The sequence below is a fragment of the Bombus affinis genome, chromosome 6 (genome assembly GCF_024516045.1).
Source record: "Bombus affinis isolate iyBomAffi1 chromosome 6, iyBomAffi1.2, whole genome shotgun sequence".
Lineage (NCBI taxonomy): Eukaryota > Metazoa > Arthropoda > Insecta > Hymenoptera > Apidae > Bombus > Bombus affinis.
The window spans coordinates 14,301,150-14,322,493 of NC_066349.1; the positions used below are offsets into that span (position 1 = coordinate 14,301,150).

Genomic DNA, 21,344 nt, shown 5'->3' on the forward strand with positions numbered 1-21,344 from the left:
CCTGCGTTGAATTATCAAGTACTGATAATTTTGATAATAAAATGGATTTTCTAACATCATTTCGTATAAATTCGTCGTCGGTATTTATCTCGTATTTGTCAGTTCTTCTATTAAATGAACGTAATCAAGATTAAATTGTATTACTCGAAGAAGTGCTGCGAAGCATGGTGCAATTTTATATTAAAATTGAATGAAGTAAAGGCACAGTGTCATAATTACCGCACATAAGATAGAACCACGCTGTCGCAGCCGTGCTCATTTAAATACATCGAGCACGCATTCATGCCCTCAAGAAAATTCAACAATCTCCATGAATCATTATTTATCTACATTTTTCTTTTAACCTGCATGTATGCAAATACCTTAGGAATAAATCTCAATTTCGATACATGAACGTATTCTTTATATTATATTACAGTTTTATGAAAATAATTGTATCAAATAATGAAGTCACGTATTTTATATTTAATGAAATATTTAATATTATGAGAAATTCAAATATTAAAGCTACATAGAAATCCAATTTATGGATATGTAAATGTAAATTACGTTGGAACTTTATAAAGTTCGGAACAGAAAATTCGGAATTCAGAACACGTGACGAAAGGGTCGTTAATATTAACTATAAACTTCTGGAATCTCTCCAATTGGAGAAAAAGAAATATAAAATTTGTTTTCGTTTCCTCTGAAAAGAATTAAATGATACAACATTCGTATAAAAATTATAATGAAACGCCGGGAAATATTTTCCAAGAGAAGCTTCGCTCAATGCAGAAGACGTAAAAATATTTTTCACGTGCCACGAATAACGAAATATTCCTTTCTATTCCAACAGAGATACACTTAAGTTGAAATAATTATTTTATATAAAAATGATTCGTATTAATCCACTTAATTTTTTTATCTTCAAATTCATATAATCTTCATCCTCAAAAGGGATCTGGCTTCATTCGTCATTTTCCGAACTCGGTCCGGATCATCTGAAAAGTCCACTTCATTACCGATTGCTCGTTCCAGAACCAGTCGCTTTATAAATCGAACATGGAAGTAGCTAAATGGGAAAAAATGAAGGTACGCCCAAAGAACAAAAAGTAGGATTATACGAGAGAAATCTACAAAAGTGGCGACAGCTAATTCTTCTTTTTCATACTTTCCTCCATTCTTTTATCGTCCTTTAACGTACACAATCGCAATGATCGTATTCTAAAAATTTTCCGTACTGAAAATGGCACAAAGGGAGGCTCGTAACTGTTTTATTGGCGTGCATTTAACGAACAATTCGCGAGATCGTTGTTTCAGCTCGGAAGATCGGTTAACGATATCGAGACTGTAAGATTTTTAGCATTATCGTTGAAATCATTTTCTTTATGATATTCGTAAAACCGGATTATTTTTTTCTGCCTGTGAATTGAATGACCACTGGATAGATTTTATACGAATACTAGAGGAAATTTTACGCTTTAAATGTTTTCTTATCGCGTTGCAACATAGATCACGATTTATTCTTGGATACTCAAGTTCGCGCTTATAGAAGTTAAATATATAACTAAATCAACCTTCAAGGAGAACTGTATACTTTTGATTTTTGACTTATCGAATCGACTGAATTTCTGTTTCTTGCATTTTCGTCCTTACATTTGGTTGACTTTCTAATGGTTGATAAAAGTAAATTTGAAAATGATAAATTTCGTAACACTATAATTTGATTTCTATGTAAAAATATTTGGCTTAAAGAATCGTGTAGAAGATGAAAATGTATTAAATCTGACATAAATACATCATTATGATGAACAAAACGTAAACAAGACATACATATACAAAGGAATTAATACGATCAATTATTTCTGACTTAAAGTGCAGGATTAGTTAAGATTAAAGATAGATAGATAGATAAGTTTCAAGATAAGTTAAATTAAAATTTAAGATTTAAAATATTGTTTTGTCAGGATACAAGCCAACTACGTGCATCATAGACATAAACAAAATTTGTTCTAAAGAAATAGTTTAGTATAACTAAAATTGTAAGATCTAGATGGAAGATGTAGTGACGAACACTAAGCTATTCCTTAAAATTCCCTTTCGTAATAATTTAGTATGATAAACAAAATGTTGTAACATAAAACAAAACAATTACATAAGCCAAGCGAAAAAAGTTGCAAATAACGTTGCATAAACGCAATGTTGAACTGTCATAATACTCAGGAAGAAAATGATCAAATGAAATTCTTTTTTTATATAAAACAACAACCAAAAAACGAATGACACGTCCAGTTTAATCGTAATCACGTAATTTTTATATTTCATCCGGAATGGAACATTCAACAGAAGTTAAATCTCTTTCGCCATTAAATCCAACCTCCCGGATTACTTGAGATAAATGCCTTTGAAACGAAGATGAGACTTATTCTATTATTATAAAAGCGTCCTCGAGATAATACGTGACATTTAACAGTTGCTACGTTAGTAGGTAAGAATAATGTTGTGATAGAAAATAAATGAACGCATATGGGATTTATATATGTGCAGTACAAATTTGCTTTTTAATATTTTAAAGATGGAGACAGATATTTTGTATTAGGTTGTTCAAAAAGTCTCTTCCGTTTTATAAGGAAATAATAGACTCACAGTATTTTTTTGTTTTACATTAGTTTATTGAATTATGCACGAACATAATAATAGAAATAGAACGCAATAAATCATACCTAATTCAATAAAATAATATAAAACAGAAATTGTTTTCGGACAACCTAATAATTCTCTTTTATTGAGAAGAAAGAAACGTCATCTTATCTGAAATAATTTTTAACCAGATCCTGTGTTCGCAGCTGTAAACGACACGCAACTATAAGACTCAAAATAAAATGAAATTGTACATTAATCTTTCTATAGACTGTTCACTCTCCCTCTTTCTCTCGCTCTCTCTCACTTTCTCTTTTTTCTTCATTATAAAATCAGTCAATCTTTAGAAAGCACCCAAGTAATTTCGTGGTTCTTTGTGGTCACGTATTGCCGAGATATCCGGTTTTCTCGATCGTGAATGCGTAAGGCAAGCTGAGACCATAAACATTGATTAGCCGTGATAAAACGAAGAATCAGACGTACGTTTCTGATAATGTAAAAACAAATAATAATTTTTCCGCAAGATTGCTCATTAATTATTGATCGTAACAAATCACGTAATAAAAGTGTCTTAAATGGGTTTATTTTATGAGGCGGAAATGAATTCTGTAGAATTGTAGGTTCTTGTAGAAGACAAGAACGAGATGAACGCTAAAATTTAGTGGAATATTTGCGGACTATTTCTAAAGAGAAATTTTTTCCTAAAAATCGTACGCGAAGACGATGAGTATTAAAATGGAAGAAAAAAATGTTTGGGAAGTTGAATATCTCAGTTTTAAATGTGAATGGGGAAAAATTTGCAAAAAATAATGAAAATTTATTTTTGGCTAACTAATTTCGAAAAGTCAAGCTACGCGCATACGTTGCGACAAAAAAGCACGCGAATTTTATGCAAAAATTTTGTAAGGGAATTAAGAATAAAAATTTTGTGAACACGCATCCGATAGAAACATAAAATTCCATTTTAGTTGACATTTTCTAAGGATGTTCTACTTTTATAAACAAACTTTTTCTGTGCTTGTATCGTGATAGACGAATTTTTTTTAAAGAATTTCATTTTATTTCTTTTTTCTTTTAATTACGTCTTCATATACCACGTTTCAAATTACGTTCTCCTTGCTGATAACAAAAAGTACGATTAAAATTATTTTTTAGATTAATATAAGAGGAGAAGGAAAATTCAAAATTCTACATATGCAGGTATGCAAAATATATAATTTTAATGTTTTCGTTCTTAAATAAAATATCAAAAAATCTTCAATAAATAAAATATTTATTCGCTTAAAGAAGTCATTATCCTTTTTGAAATTCTGAAAAATTTCAGTAACCAGAGTCGATATATTTATTGAACACTTCAAAGTGCAAAAAACTAAAATCGCGCATTTTGACAAATGTAGCTTAAACAGTTATTTTCATTGTAATTGTGTTAAAATTCCTGCACGGAATATCGCGTGCTAGAACATGAAATATCTACAGTGATTGCTTTGTACATACGTATATAACGAATGTACACCGGTTCTGATCCATTGATTTAAATCGCGTGTGTTTATTTTGGACTTACTTTGATAAGTGGCATACGGACACGCGTATCTTCGCCATATATATACTTCGCCAAGTAATCAACGATGTTCCTAAAAAATAATACGTTTTCAACATGGAATTTTGAATATTTTTAATTGTTACAAACATTGATTAATAAATTATTATCGAAAAGAAAATAATTAGAAATTTTGTAAATATTTAAAATGGTTTCATAAGAATATTAAATCATACAATTGATCCTTTTTTAGATCTATGTAATAAAAATAATACAGCTTGTGTGTAAAGAATTTTAGTTTAGAATTTAAAGGTATGAGAACGGAGAAATTACGTGAATTCAGTTCACTGAATTCTATGCGAGGTTTCAAAATACACATATGAAACATTTCTCTGTCAACGTAGGAGGTATAATTGTATAATTAAAATAATATCTTCAGTATTCCAGTTACGACACATGCATATCTGAAGCATACTTGTACTCAATTTCTGCACGCTCAACTTTCCTATACTACATTTAACAAGGTAATTCACATGCAAACAAAATAAAAATTCACTAGAAGGATGTACTATAAAACCATGAAAAAGCATAAAAAATGAATCGTGGATTTATTAGGAAAATATCTTTCTTCGAAACCCTTTAAATCAACTTCAGCACATGCTACACATCTTTCAATTTATATTTCTCAAGCTCCATCTCTCGAGCTCTGAAAAAAAGGAATTAACGCTCTCTATCATCCTCTATCCTCATCAACACGCCATTCTCCTCAAACTACACGCTGTTATATATGGTCATATATAGAATCGTATATATGGTCAGACAAGTAATCTATATACCTCAAGATCCATCCCTCAAATTCTAAAATGATCAATTCTCTCCATCATAGTCTCTCCATTACATCCTATTACATACCACACTACTCTCATACCTCATAAGATCCAACACATTCATTACGCACGTCACGAATCCGAGAATCCTCAAAGAAATACAAACGTGCGCTGCTATAGCTAGTATATATAGCGATAATTTACTGATTTTTTTTCGCTTTTTTCCGTATTGATGCGTGAAAGCTTGCTCTTCTTCTCAAATGTTTTAAAAAAAGTTTGTATTTGAGTATTCGAGAGTATTTGATAGTACACAATATTTTAGAGTTCTCTTGCACGACTGGATTAATATCGTTAGTGAAGTGCAATTTATAAACTACAAATTATTAATATCAATTCGGATGCTGATAACAGAAAGTTATCATGACGTCCGTTATCATGGAGTTCACAATTTCATGACTTAATTAAATGCAACTTTTTTGCGATATAATTACAGATATGCTCACAATAGATGTATGACACGACGAATATTTTGCTGAAATCAAAGATGCTAGGGCGTTCTTTTGTTTTCTTGGAAAAGAACATGAATAAAACGTTTTTATTATCAGCGTTTGAAATGCCTTTCTTCTGTAAAAATTTCACAATAAAACGAAGAAAACTTTACAAGTAAATTTTACAAGTGAATTTTACAACTCGCCACTTATAGATCCACGAATATTATATATTATAATATAATAATATTATAACTATAAATTATAGCGCGAAAGGACCTAGATATGTAATGAAACTTGGATCCACAGCAATCGAGTTTCACGCACATTCATCTATTTATCATCCATATATTTATTTATACATACATCTAGGTTTTCTTGAACAATAATTTACTAATTAATAAAGTAAGTGAATTGACTAATGGTAAACCGTAAGCCACAGACCTTTTTTTATATCAATTTACCACTCGTCAATTCACTTACTTTATTAATTAGTAAATTATTATGCAAGAAAACCTAGGTATTGAAACTTGGTCGGCAGCAAACACGTTCCATACACAAATACACGTACACACGCACATCTATTGGCAAAGAAACGTGCGTGTTACCAAAGCAGTATACTTACTAGTCAGAACGCGCGTGATAGATCGAGGATGTTGCATATTCATCTAGATAAGACGGTTCCTCGTGATCTTCGGGCAGTTTGCACGCTCTTCGAAGATATCTACTATCACCAGGGTAGCTCAGATTGCGTCAAGAATAATGTTACACTATGAGAAGCATTAGCAAATATCGATCGTTTATCCTGGTTAGCCATCCCCGGTGTAATTTAGCGGCACGCGATATCTCGAGTGTTATGGTTACGCGTTAATGCCTGTCACGTTGCCGAGGTTTATGCAGTAGGTGCACGGATAATGCGGCGTGTAAAATTCACAAACTACCTGAACACGCGTGGAATCGATCACGTGTTGCGTTCAGCATTGTCCCTGAACTTAGGGCGGGTTCCATTAATTTGCACATTAACTAAAAGCAGTAAGAAGTCACTTAAACTATCACTATGAAAATCATAGTGGTGTAAGTCGGGAAATTCGGAAAATTTGAATTTAGTCACGTACTTCAGACCTCATAAGTATCATCCCTTTAGTTTCATAATTAATTAAGTGCTAGTTTTATTCTTTACCGCGATACGTTTCCTTAACTTCAAAAAATAAATTTTTGTAACAATAAACACAGAACACTGTTTCATGAACTATAATGCTAGACTGTCTTACATATTACATATACTATGATTCTCAGACCTATATTTTTCATAAAATACAATAGTTATTAAACAAGAAGAGATTTAATATTATATAAATTTAATAGACGGTTATAAACAGAATATTAGTTTACAAATTGTCTCTACGAATCATGTCAAGTGTTGGATAAAGGTACATCAATGCATGTCTTTTTTTGATGCTTTAATTTATGATTACGCTGTATCGTTTTCACCTATTATAAGTATGGCGAGGATCATTTCATTTCACACAATGATTCTGAGTGAAATCCTAACGGGAAGTGAAGCAAAGAACGGCATCGTAGCTTGTATTGAAATTTGTTATTATATGAACATAAAATGTAAATGAACGAACGTAGGATGAAGAGACTTACCGTAATAGAATGAAAAGCTCTGAGGTGTCGCCGTTAGTACGAAAGAAGCTGCGTTCTTTCTTAGATTTGAAAGCGTCTGTATGAAAGTAGCGTGGCTGCACGAAGTGTATCTATTAAAGACTACTTCTTTACTTTCTGTCGATCATTGTTAAAGATACTATTTTTTATGCAAAGTATAATCATCGGAAAAAATGTAGAAAAACTAGAGGAAGAATGTAGAACTTAGGTGTGACGCAAAGGTGATGTGACAAATGACACTTCGTGTTGCAAAATCAGCATACAGTTATTTTTCATCCACGATAAAATTTAGTTATCAATGTTATAAAGTGTAAAACATTATGTCCAGCGTTTGAAAAGTGCATTAATCTCCCGTTTTAGCTCGTCGATATATTGTGAGACGTTTAAAACCTAAAAATTCTATCTCAGATACTGCACAGACAAGTAATCGATCTCGCTAGAAACTCGGTACATTTTATAATCTAATGATTTTTAAATGAAATAGAATGAAAAATTGTATTTTATGAATTAAATGTGAAATACACAGGCGATTGTACACTTTCGTAAAAAAAAAAAAAAAAATGGTAATTACTGAAATATTTTGCATTTAACATTTGATGCAAATAATATACAAAATGTTATGTGCAACTTTATGTATGTGACATGTAATGTATTATATTATCAGTTTTTAAAATGTATCTACGTAATGTATGACGTAATGATGTTAAAACATATTACACCCATAGAACTTTCCTTGTGTGTATACCAAAAGAGGATTACATCTTGCTTTTCATTATTAATAATTCCCATCGTTAAGGATACTTGCAACTTTCGTCATAGATTAAATTCGTACAAAGTTATGTAGGTAAATAGCTTCTGTAAATTCTGGTCTACGTTGCAGTATGTTTAAGTAGATCTAGCCATTCGTTAATAAACTAGTTAGACAAGTGTTCTCTGCACTGGGAGATTTTATTTCTTTAATTCACTTGTATTGAGAATTATTTGAAGAATATTACATTATTTTGTACCTTTTTACAGCAGAAGAAAATTGAAGGTTTGTTTAATTTCGTTTCAGAATTCTGGAAATTCTGCAGTCTGTCTGTCATTAAATGTTGTTGTGAAATTACTCATCGAAAATGTCACACTATCACATATCATAACATGTCGGCTTCGAAACGTCGGACGAAGCTATCGCTGATAGTTACATATCACCCAGTTGCAAACTTTCAATGCAGTAAACGAAGTAAAATTATTTCGAAACTTCCCTTGCCATTTCTAATTATAAATTTCGTTCCAAGTAAATTAACCAAAATTCTTATTAAAAATACTTTGTCGTCTCTATGTATAAATTTCTATTATATACAAACGAATAAAGATCACGTTAAAATAGAATCGTGTGACTGAGTGAAATGAAAATCTTGTCAAAATTTGTCTAATTGTCTCTGATTGCAAATTTCAACTGAATAAAATGAAATTGTTAACATTGTTAAAAATAACCTTTCCATCTCTAACTGCGAATTTCATTACAAGATGAGGCAAAACTTTTGTTGAAAAATATCTTCCCATTTCTAACTACTACGCACGCTTAGACAGATAATATATGTACGCTAGTAACCATTTATTGTTTCTTTATTCTACTTCGGAATTCAGAAGTTGTACGGAGTCGGATTTACCTTAGATTTTGGTAGAGGCGGTAAGTTCGAGAAGTACAAGGGGAAATCACTCACTAAAGCAGACTGACCAAGACGAGACTTTGGAAACTTCCAGGCACTGAATAGTGGGAAGTGTCTAATCGGCAAACGAAGAAAGTTGAAGCAACTTTATACGACAATGTGAAATTTATATGAAGCACATTTATATGATAATGTGAAATTTATATGGAGCAAATTTATATGACAATGTATTTTCAATGTATTCTAATTTCGTGATGCTACAAATAATCGCGCACGTTTTACAATCGTTCCGAAACAAAATATTAATTCTTACGCTTGTCCTGATGATACAATAATTATGTTACCCTACAACTATAGTGATCCTGTGTCATACCCACGCTATATAGTAATCCACGATGACCCTACATCTTTCTACTTGTATTTAAGGTGGAAGTTGCAATAAGTATAGACACGAGCTAGGAATAGCACCTGATAAATAAAATAATGCGGCCATTCGACGTTCGTCGCATCAACCAAAATCGATCCGAATGAAGACACACATAACGTTTTAGTCCATCGCAACACCTAAGAGTTTATGGCGAGGGACGTAGGCCGAGAACTTGCTCCTGTATCGGATGTTAGATCTCAACAGTGTTCGATTTCATCGCAAACATTCAGTTCCGAGCTCGTACCATTTACCTGAAAATCAAGCAACAAATGCTGATACTTCTCTCGATAAAATTTATACGGTCCAATCCAAAAGGTTCGAACTGTCGACTACGTATTCGTGTCGTAAAATCGTTATAGACTAACCGATAATAAGCTGCCATATATATGGGACGAGACATCAGATGCTGGGCGATTCTGTAACATTCTACTTCACACATATATTAAGGATATAGAAGACAGTAAGAGCCAATTCACACCCTCCAGTACGTGACCAGAGGATGGAACGAAGGGCTGCCTGAGTTCCTCTCACAAAATGGTTACGGAGGAGCCAGTGGTATCACGTCGCTAGTGCGGAACAGTATCCCAGATGCCGGAACCACTCAGTAAAATCCAAACGCAATTTACGATCAACGGTGTTCTACTAAAATAACCGCAACTTAATTTTAAACTTCTAATGTTAAGCGAAACTGTTATGTAACGAAATTTTACGCTACAATAGACCGAAATTATACAAAAACTGATAGCTACCTCGAGCAAAGAAGCTACAAGAATATCGCTCACTAATATCGCATCGTGTCTTGTCTAAGATTTTGAACAGTTCTGCGCTTTAATTTTAACTTGAACTATTATGCTATTCACTGCATGTTTGCTGCGCCATAGATATTCGCACGGCGCATGTGAAGATTTCGTCTTGGCAGTGCCACGGTTTGTGCTTGTGACTCCTTGGTTCGAGGCGCGCACACAGCAAGGAGACGGAAGGCGTTTCGACTTCCGTACCACATCGATTGTAACTTCCCGTCTATGCATCGTATTTCCCCTGACGGATTCTTGAACTACTGCTCCTATCGAGTTCGCTTCTAGCGTGTTCGCGTCAGGTTCGCATCGAACTCATCGGAACGATATAGCTAACCGCATCCTTCTCATCACCTCTTCGATTCTTCTGAAGGATCGTGCGAAATATCATCGTGGTGAGGCAGCCATCATGAGTACGACACATTAACGATCGATGGCTCTTTACCTGTAACTGGTACTGTTACACGCTCTTGAGAAAAAAGACAAAAACGTAAATCAAAAATGTGAAATTACTCAAATCGCAGTTACAAAATTGGCGGAGTTATCATACGATTGCTGAATTTACGATAAGAAAAACAATTTACGAGAAACTATTTTTTCGAATCACATTATAGATATTTCCAGTCATACACAGAAGAGTATAATAATAAGTTAAATTTGCAGTTTCCTAGTCACTGATACGTAATTTGTTATAATGTCTAGCATTATTCCATTTGTTTCGTTTCATAATTAATTCTACCACTTATCGTAATATATTCCAACTGCTTGTAAAACTTATGATAATGTGTAAGCTAATAAACATTCCATTCTGACCAATATACTAATGAAACCGATACATGCATAGTTGCTGATTTCTCTAGTTCAGGAATCCTTTGAACTGCGTCTCGTTGAATGGTAAAAGCACAGCGCTTAATGCACAAAGCATTCTTGTTCCGAGCCGAGACTTCCGAGCCAAAGATATAGAAACAAAGTATCTGGTCGACTTCCCGCGAATGTTGGCCCATAGCTGCCAAAAGTACCGGAAAGTTACCAGTTCGCCCGAGTTTCGAGGAGAATGTATAAACACGGCGAGCAAGAATTACGCTTCAACGTGGAGAATGCGGAAATTTTTCAAGATCGTGTCAGCGAGACATGGACTCGTCCACGAAGCTTTTATTTTCTGGAAGGATATTTTAACGATCGTTGCAAAAAAAAAAAATCGAGTCTAAAATAATGTCGAGTACAAAATGCTGAAAAATTCACGTTTAACGCGAAGATAAATCGTCTTCGTTCTCGTGCCAGAGCTTCGGCCAAGAATTTGAAGATTGAATATATTGCAACAGTTTGTTGCTGGCGTTCCATAAAATAAAAAGGAAGAGAGGTTAAGTTAAAGCTTACATTTTCTAGATAAATTTATAATGCCTGTTCATTCGTGCTAACGTTGTTCGAGTAAAATGTAGCTTGTTGAGCACTCGTGTACGGTTTACATATTAAAGTTCAGTATTTCAAATGAATGTTTTATCATTGAAGTTACAAGAAAACAAGTAAATATTTAGAAATAACTTCCTATCAATTTCCCAGTTTTTAGTTTATTTTATTAATTTAATACATAATGTTATAATGTTATACTACATAAATTGTAATATAAAATATGATTTCAAAAATAAAATTTCATTAGTTAGTAGTAGTTTGGTTAAATAGAATTTTAATATCTTTTCGACTTGTCTTTAATGAACAAACACAAAAAATTTAGTAACATACTGTAAACTTTTAATAATCTCAGGATTATAATAATGTCTATTCGATCATTAGCTAATGTCGAATACAAAAGCACAATGTATAAAGAAAGGTTATGAAACATTTTTGTGTAAATCTATTTGTTTTCCCTTTATATACTACTTCGCAATTTCTTAAATAAAACTATTTATCTTAATTCGCCAATAATAGTAACGTTTATCAAAATAACTAAACGAACCAATGTTACTAATGTTACTAATGTTACCAAGCTTACTAATGTACTAGAAATCAATAGAAAGAGCCAGCATGGAAAGAAAATTTTACACGTGTCGAAAAACGACGTATCGCTTCTTTCTGGTTGGAAATGCAGGAAAACTGTGGAAATTATGTGAGGCGATATTTTGTCCGACATGTGGGGAATGAAAAGGACAAAAGTGTTAGGAAGAACAGCCCCTGCCTGCGTCTCATTAACTATGTAGATCTGTCGGCTGTTTAAACTACCATGGATTTCAGTATCGCTCCATAGAAACGACACAAAAATATCCGAATTTCGTAGCACGTGGGATTAAAGCGTCGAGGGTGGTTAGCAGAGCTGTCACTATCGCCCAGTTATACGTGTACCGTTATTTGAATTCAGCTTTTCTTTAGCTACTTCATTGTACAATGCTTTTCATGAATAGAAAACACGATATATATGTCAAAATATTATCCCTTTTATTCCATTTGATGATACGTGTATCTTAAAAAATGATTAATACATTCTCTGCTATTGTATCGCTATCCTTTACATTTTATTAATTGCTAATATAACAGAAACATAATTTGTCTGTTATTTTTGTGACATAGTAATATTTTATTATCTATATTTATTATAGATATTTTAATCTCTTACCAGAAAGATCTTTGTTTTACATAGAAATTTTTTGCAACATTCCGATTACCGTTTCGTTTCTCTACTCTCTGACCTTTTTATCGAAACGCATAAATTCTGGAATAAAATAATTACGGCAGCAACATTACTTCTAATTAGAATTAACTCGATAATAACAGCTAAACGATAAATGTATTTATTTTCGGTACAGCTGGGCTTAAAATCTAATTTATTACGCCTTTGTTTCTCGAAAACATCAGAACAGAATCTACTTCCATTATTAATAATTAATAAAATAATATTTTCTTGTCAAAAATTTGCAATTCGATCCTGGAAGAATAATTTTTAGATAGAGAAGAAAATATTTAAATAATTAAAAACTAAAAATTATCCAACAATTTGATGTCTCTCTTTTCTCACTAATTTCATGTTTCTCGCGGTAAACAGGTCGGAAAATTACATTTTATTGGAATTTCAGAAATCCAAGAACGGTGAACTGGTAAAATACAATAAGTAGATGTAAATCCACTCAACGATTTAATACGACCACACCGGTGTACGTACCATTTTCTCGACCGGACTAATAGGCGCTAGTTCCGGATGAAAATTGAATTTATGTGGAAAGTTCCACCGCAACGAATGTAATTCGCGCACCTCGAGTCACCTTAACCGATCGTTTCCACTGGAATTCAATAACACGCTACCCCGGATCGATATACATGAACAAAAGGGAAAAATAGTGTGTATAAAAATTTAAAAAATTCTTTACTGACACGATCAATTTTACGAAGAATAATTGACGTGTAACCTAGTTCTTATACCCATTTAAATAAGTTTAAAGGTGATAATAATTTTTAAGAAAGAAAGAAAGAAATGAGATGGTTCAGTGAAAAAATGATGCAAATCCACTTGTTCCAAAAGTAAATGATTATGATAATGTGCTTGTTAAAGTAATTACGTAATTGAGCAGATGTCGAAATATTAAAAAGTTTAAAATATTTAAAAAGGAACAAGAAAAAGACCAAAGGACGCACAAGAATGTACCTAACAGAAACGCAAAAATATCATTACAGTAAGAAAGTACTTTAATCGGACGGTTTCTCTGCATTAATTTTAAAACGTCATTTGACTGGAAGACGTTGTAGGTAGAAAGAACTTTGTCCCACTTCATCTCATTTTTAGTTCCATTTAATGGAATGTCATGTCAGACGACATATAATTCCTCTGAAACAATAGAATAAATCTACTTGGGCACAATCTGAGAAAGAACTTGAATCACTTGTGGTAACTAGAACGACTTTGTCTAAAATTGGAACAACGTTATAGACACAGTGGAGATTAGTTTCTCTTATCTAAAATAGTATAATTATTCACATACTTATAAAAATTAATATTATTTCTTGCCTTTTATATTAATAAAAATCGTTCGAATTATTCTTATATAATTCTTATACGTTGTCTGGCAAAATAATTACGCGACAATTATTTAATATAAAAGATTAGTAACTAATAAAAGTGAGTTAATAATAGTTGTTTGTAAATTTTCCAAAAGTGTAATTAAATTGTAAAGAAATTATACTTAAACATGAAGAGATTCCTCTCGCATTTTCATACATGTCATGGAAAAGTGAAACTTGATAACATCTAAGTGAAACAATCAACCTTATAGTTGAGTTAAGTGTACACTTTTATAACGCAGTAGGAAATTGGCGAGGTAGTTTCTTTGAACGAGATCGGTTTTCAAATTGCAAACATGTAATCCTCGAGAATTTGCGTTTCAAATACCAGGGAAAAAGGGATCGTTCTATATCTGTAGTGGAAAAGTTACAAAAGTATTCCCGTAACTACGAATACGTTGAGTTAGATTAGTCGAAATTGGAATTAAACTCTCACTTAACATTATTTCCAGCGGACGATGAAATTGTAATTTTGATCCGATAGCGAGCAAGTTCGAATTTGCAGTATCCATATCGGCCTATAATAAATCCTATTGAAACCATTCTACCATTTTCGAAGAGGGATTAATAAAGTTTGCGAGGATATTTCTTGACGGCGGAAACTTTTCTTTCTTCGTATAAATACGATCTTTCTTTCACCTTAGGAAATTACATTCATTTGATATTTCCTATATAAAATGAAAGTTGATTACATTTATTTTTATATTCTAGAAAATTATGAATATGTTAAGTAGTTGCATCCTTTTTTGTTTTTCTGTAATATCAAAAGTTATAATTGACGAGCATTCATGACAAATAAAAAGTAGCGAGTAGTGCAAAACTTTTCTTTTGTACAACTTGCGTTACACATCCGTACGATTAACAAGGGAATATAAGAGACAAACTTTACCAAGAAAACACACGTTTTATTGGAATAGTATACGTAATGCGAAATAGAAATTTCGCTTCTCCGCGAGTTTAGTAACAGCTTATGAACTTTTTTCTTCCTAACGACTTTTTCCTACAAAATTTCTATCATCGAAGGATAATGAGCTTACAATATAGCTATGCCAGATAACCACTGCCTGGATTTCGTTGCTTTCAAAGTTTCGCAGGAATTACATAGGATTAAATAACAAAATTCTTAAATTAATTAAGGAAGTAGTACTTATTCATAAATTAATACTGCACACAATAAATTAATTAAATTGATACAAACACAATAAATTAATAAGAAATCGTTTATATTATAAGATAACAAAGGAACGTAAGAGACAAACTTTATCGAGAAAGTACACATTTTATTGGAATATTATACGTAATGCGAAGTAGAAATTTCGCTTCTCCACGAGTTTCGTAGTAGCTTATGAATTTCTTTTCTCCCTAACAACTTTTTCATACAACATTTCTATCATCGAAGGATAATGAGCTTACATGTAACTATGCCAGAGCAACCACTGCCTGTATTTTGTTGCTTTTACAGTCTTCCAGGAATTATATAGGATTAAATAACAAAATTCTTAGGATTAAATTAAGGAAGTAGTATTTATTCATAAATTAATACTGCACACAATAAATTAATTAAATTAATACAAGCACAATAAATTAATAAGAAATCATTTATATTATAAGATAGCAAGGGAAAAGTATCCATTGGTGCTATGTTAAAAATATTTTGAATAATAATGATAAAATAATATGATAATAATGAGAAAGATGTTCCTATTATTGGACATTTACAATTATGCTAATTATTACGACGAATATCGCTGAATGAACCTTCAGCATGTCATTCACGTTATTCGGCTGAAAATCTTTGACGCAGAGCTATTATTGAAATGTCTAAACGCAAACAGATGATTCTAAAAGCATGTTCAAACGTCTATCAGGAAATCGATATGACTGCTCCATCGAAATGTACTTTCGTGTTCGACATACTGTAGATGTGTATCACTGGAACTCTTTCCATTGATTTATCAAAGTGTATTTTACCGTTGAACTATGTATGTATCTACGGAAAAATATCTTATATGATGTTCTCGCATGACTTATCTTTGACGAAATAAGTATTGTTTCAGGCTCTCGTTTGTCTTTCTTTCTGAGAGAACGAAAAGAATACTGAATGTAGAGATATTTAGATTTCTATTCATTTTTAGCGTGGAAATAACAAGATTCGATATATTTAATTTATCCACTGCATCTGGAAACGAAGCTTTATCTATATTTAAATTTTGGTCTATTATTATTGAAAATTTATGGTTGGTATAAAAATAATTCTCTTTAAATTTACTATTTCGAAATTTTCTTCTCGCGAAAAGAAAGAGAAATCTTTTTACTGAATTTCGTGAAACAGTATTAAAGACTTACAGATTATCGAAAATTCTGAAAATGGAAAAGAAAGTTTCGAGAGGAATGCGTTTAAAGTTTGCAGATTCAGCTTTCATTTCAAAGATTTCATTCACTTTATCAAGAAACTTTGCATGTACACTTGCAATTTTAATTATAACTTCATTAGTTTTCGGAATTTTCTGATGAAACCTATCGAGAATATTCTTCATACTGCAGAGATTATGTTATACTATAGAATACTCTCTATATTATATTTAAACTAATCTTATGCTATATATAACGAAATAAATAAAAAAAATAAAAAAACATCAACTTTTCAGACTTCATAGAAAGACCAAGTAGAATCTATTACATATCTATTACAGTAGAAATATCGCTCCAAAAATACCAAATAAACGGAGAGTAAAAAGAAATTCAAATAATTTAAACTGATGCAACTATATGATACAAATTCATCGCAAATGCAGTTAAAACGATAAACGATAACGGTCCCATTAGACGAATCTCGATGGAATTTGTTCGTCGGTACAGTACGAATGATGATAGTTTCCAACTCATCGGCTGTACAAATATTTGCTAAATAAGTTTCCATGAATGCTAATCGAACCTGCCTCGTCCCGACGAAATAAAAATCGACTGCATGAAATTATATCAAGCAGAAAGTAAACTGACAAACTGGAGAAGTTTAACCGAATTTTTTTCCCATAATGAGAATACAATGAAGAAAAATCTATGATCGTTTTGGAAGATCACGTGAAAAAGATCAGAGGGGGAAATCTGGCATTGCTACAAAAAGAAGATTTAGTGAAATGTTTTCGTCTTATCTACTTGTCGTTGTAGGCAAGTTTTAAGCTTAGACAGTGATGGATTCGAAGGAGGTCGATTCAAGATTTGTTCACAGATCTGTCTTTTCCACGCTATGATATTTCTTGCGATATAAGGAAGGAAAAATTCGATCTTTTTACACGCTAATACCGGTGTTTCGATGATAAACGATATATTGTGTGTATCGAGATTAGATATGTCTGTTGGATATTCCGATTAAGTCATTCGGGTCAAATGTTAATATTTAGTGATTTATTGTGTACATACAAGTAACAACAAGTATTTTTTACATACAAGGAACATGCGTTACGTAACTATAGCGATTGCATGCCACATATAAACGATAATTGATTTCTAATCTAGGTATAAGAAAATACAATAAACTTTTCAGAAGACATCAAATATTTCTGTATATAGGTATGTACATATAGGTGATAATAATATATGAGTAACATTAATAATAAAAAGAAGTATGCATTAATAAATATAAAATATAATTGAATTTTTAATGATTTCATTTCATTGGAGAATTAATAATTTATGATAAAAATACAGCTATTTTATTTAGATTCATAAAATTTGCACATGTAAGAAAAAGGATGCTTGATCCTGATATTAAGCTATCGAAAAGAATATTTTCAATCTTAACCATAAATATAGAAATGGACAAGTCAAAAATTCAGAAAATTGCTGATACATATATTGGAAATAGTATTGGATCGCCCGGAAAGTTCGTTCCGATTTACATTTTGATTCGATATACATTTACTGAATTATATACGGACTACATTGTTCCATAACCATTCTCCATCCTTCACGCAACTTGAATATTCCATTTCTCCAGAACCTTCTCCTTCGGAAGAATTTTTAATAAAAAAAACTTTTCAATACGATCTTTCACGTCGACCAAATTCCTTAAAAATCGGAACGAACTTTCCAGGCAACCCAATATATGCAAAATTCCACAGTAATTAAAGTGAGTGTCATAATGAAATTTACAAAATAATAAGCACGCAAGTAAGTGGTACACTCATTTTATACTCCGAATTAAGTCCGATAAAATCGAAATTAATATCAAAGAAACTATACAGATGTAATATTTTTATATAATATTGTTTATCAGATGATATCATTTCTTTATTTATTGTTACGAAACGATACTTGAAAATATATGCAGTTAGAAGTAAAAATTGCTTGTTTAAGATGTAAATTTATATTACGTACGGGATAGGAAAATAAAGTAAAAAATTTAAAAGTTATTTTGCAAGCCAAATTTTTGTCGGTTTTCACGGAGAATGAACTTTTACGTAGGAATAAAAATACCAGCGCGAGTGACGCGGTTATAATAAATTCGATTGACGTGTAAAAATATTGAAAAATCCTAGAATAAAGCAAAAAGCCATAATAATCTAATGTCAAAAATTAATTTGATCGAACGAATTCATAATGCTGGCTTTAAAGCGTTTCATCCACAATATTACACTGATTCAGGATTGTAACGTTCAGAATATTTCAGAATTTTATAAAGGAAAGCGATTATTCTTACCGGTTTTAACTTGAACGTAAGTCACCGCGTAGATCGTTAGATGATTCCCTCGTGTGATAAGACGAGAGAAGAAAAATTCTCAGGAGAAAGTGGTAATTGACTCCCCCAGTCAATTTATCTGAACATAACGTGGGTACGCATACAGGCTTAAGAATCAACAAATGCTCAATATTTGCAAACTACATACATTTTAACAAAAAGTATACCGTCAACAAGACAGATTGAAATTGAAATGGCCCTACTTCCTAGTATCGTATATCTCCGGTGTATGTACGTAGAACATTTGACCTTTGATCCTTGACGCCTCAAGATACATGCATCTAGCACGTTCATCGTTATCTACCATGTTTATGGAGCGATATTTTCTCCTAAAATTGCGGCGGTGAACACGTAACGTTCATCGATTCATTCGTAACAAGCTCATGAAATTTAGGGGCAGTTTTACGTTTTGTCATATACAGGTTGCTCATTGTAACAATTATCACTGCACTACGGATGTTGAACAAGTTAAACGTTTAACTAAATTTAATTCTCGTTTAATTAAAAATTTCATTTCGATATAAATAAATTTCACTTTAAATTTAATTGACAATTGATATCGTGAATTCTATAATCTCAAGAGAAAAAGTGAGTAAGCAAGTAAGTAAATAATTTATTGCACCATCCGTATTAATTATATTTCAATGTATACGAATATAATGCATTAATCCCAAGACGAAATAAGATGGTAAAATAAGACGGTAAAATAAGATAACAAGGAACAGATATATGTGACGATATAAAAGAGACAGAACTGCGAACAATAAGTAGGAAGACAAAGGAATAAGAGAGTAATAAATAATGAACGAGTCTATGGAAGAAATAGAAATCGTATATATGTAGAATTTCGAATAAATCGAATGTCAACATAAAGAATGTATTATATTTTTATACTTTTACATTTTTAGGTGGCGATTTACCATATTCAATCATTCTGATGTAAAACAAATCAAGCAGTCCCTAAAAATACCTTGGGTAGATGGTACAGCACAAAAACGTAAATATGAAAATATGTCATCGTTTCCATTTCCGGATCTCTCAGGAAGAAAATCCTCTGACCTATCGAATATAGCCATCGACAAGTTTGATCCAACTATCTAGGGCATTGACTAATTTTTGCTCGGTTAATTTTTCATAGCTATTCTTTCAAACTTAGCCCCTTTAACGAGAAATGGAAATTTCGATTTTACGTAAAGCACCTTCAACAGCTTGCCTTACCTTCTTTTTAATAAATACTCAAGTGAACAATTAATTATTGAGATCTGTAACAACGTATCTTTTTTAAAATATTCAAAGCTTGACTTAATTCAAGGTAGAAATATTCAAAACTTGACTCGATACTACAAGATAAATATGGTTAACCAAAGATGGAAATTTAGATTTTGGATAAATGTTGATACGATTGATCGTATTTCTATCTGTGTTTCGACCTATAGATTACTGGCTTATGAAAGATACATACTGACCCAACACCAATGAAACGAAAATTTGCACATCAAACGCAAGATTAACTGGTATTATCTCTTCACACAGAGCTCGGTATAATTTATAGAGTGGCGAAATGCATCGGGTGAATAATCCGAAACAAGATAACATTTATTCGATAAAATTAACCTTCAGCTGCCATAGTTGATATATCGATCACGTTACATTCTTCTGTAAATATTTTGACAAATTACCGTCGTGTATTATATCACTCGTCTTAATATAATTTTACGAGTAATTTTAGAAATCGTAAGTGATGTTAACTGGTTATAAATTGATTCACAGTCGGCGTATGCGATCGATTATGCTAAAATTTCTGGAACGACAGAACTTCTTAACAAAAGATATCGTTTTTCACTGAATATGCAAAAAGAATGTACATCTGAATAAACACGAATGTAACTTGTAGAAGGTTTAGAAAATGAGGAAAAAGTACATGTCTGGTATTAATACGCACCGAAGGTGTATAATGTGGAAACATAATCTACGATAAGATTGAAAACATGTTATTTAGAAATAACATTTTGTTAAATTGTATGTATACAACATATAAGACGATGTGAGATAGTATGACACACACGGCGACGAGTTTGTAATATTTATCGCGTTTACGACAAATTTGCATACAAATGTGATTATTCAACTTCGTAGAGTATACAGATGGTGCCAAGGAATACTATATCAACTCGACATTTTTAGAGACAAGATACAACTATGACAAATGGATTGGTTTTTTAATCCAAAAAAGAAGAACTTAATAAGTACACGTCTTAGCAAAATATGAAAAAATTCTTACTCTAAATCTATTTTGATATGAAAATCCTAAAAGAAGATATCAGTACATGCTTGTTGATTTTTTATTTTAATGTCGTTTTATCAAAAGGAATATTTTAATATTCAGACCAAAAATGAACATTTTACTCTAAAATAACTAAAAATGGAAAAAAGTATAAAGTAAACAATATTTTAATATCTTCAATATTTTAACGAGTTTCGGTATTTTAATTTTAATATCATGACAAGCAATATTTTTTAAATTATGAAGAGAGTGGAAAAATACATGTT

The 21,344-nt window shown here is 31.8% G+C and overlaps 1 protein-coding gene and 1 long non-coding RNA gene across 3 annotated transcripts in view; one reads left to right on the forward strand and one right to left on the reverse strand.

Moving 5' to 3' along the window:
* The window catches only part of LOC126917064 (RYamide receptor-like), a 46,429-nt gene that overhangs the window by 1,345 nt on the left and 23,740 nt on the right, over positions 1-21,344 (forward strand). Inside the window, exon 1 of one of the 2 annotated variants that reach the window (XM_050723493.1) lies at positions 4,576-4,680. The exons of the other annotated variant lie outside the window; for it this stretch is intronic. The gene's annotated coding sequence lies outside the window, so the exon portion shown is untranslated. Of the gene's footprint in view, positions 1-4,575; positions 4,681-21,344 lie in introns of those variants that run through there. 2 annotated transcript variants of the gene reach the window in all.
* LOC126917102 (uncharacterized) lies at positions 3,905-10,873 on the reverse strand. The gene is made up of 5 exons (XR_007710861.1): positions 9,968-10,873; positions 9,584-9,860; positions 7,122-9,469; positions 6,097-6,494; positions 3,905-4,250 (listed from the first exon to the last, which is right to left on the reverse strand). It is a non-coding gene; the product is annotated as an uncharacterized LOC126917102 (long non-coding RNA).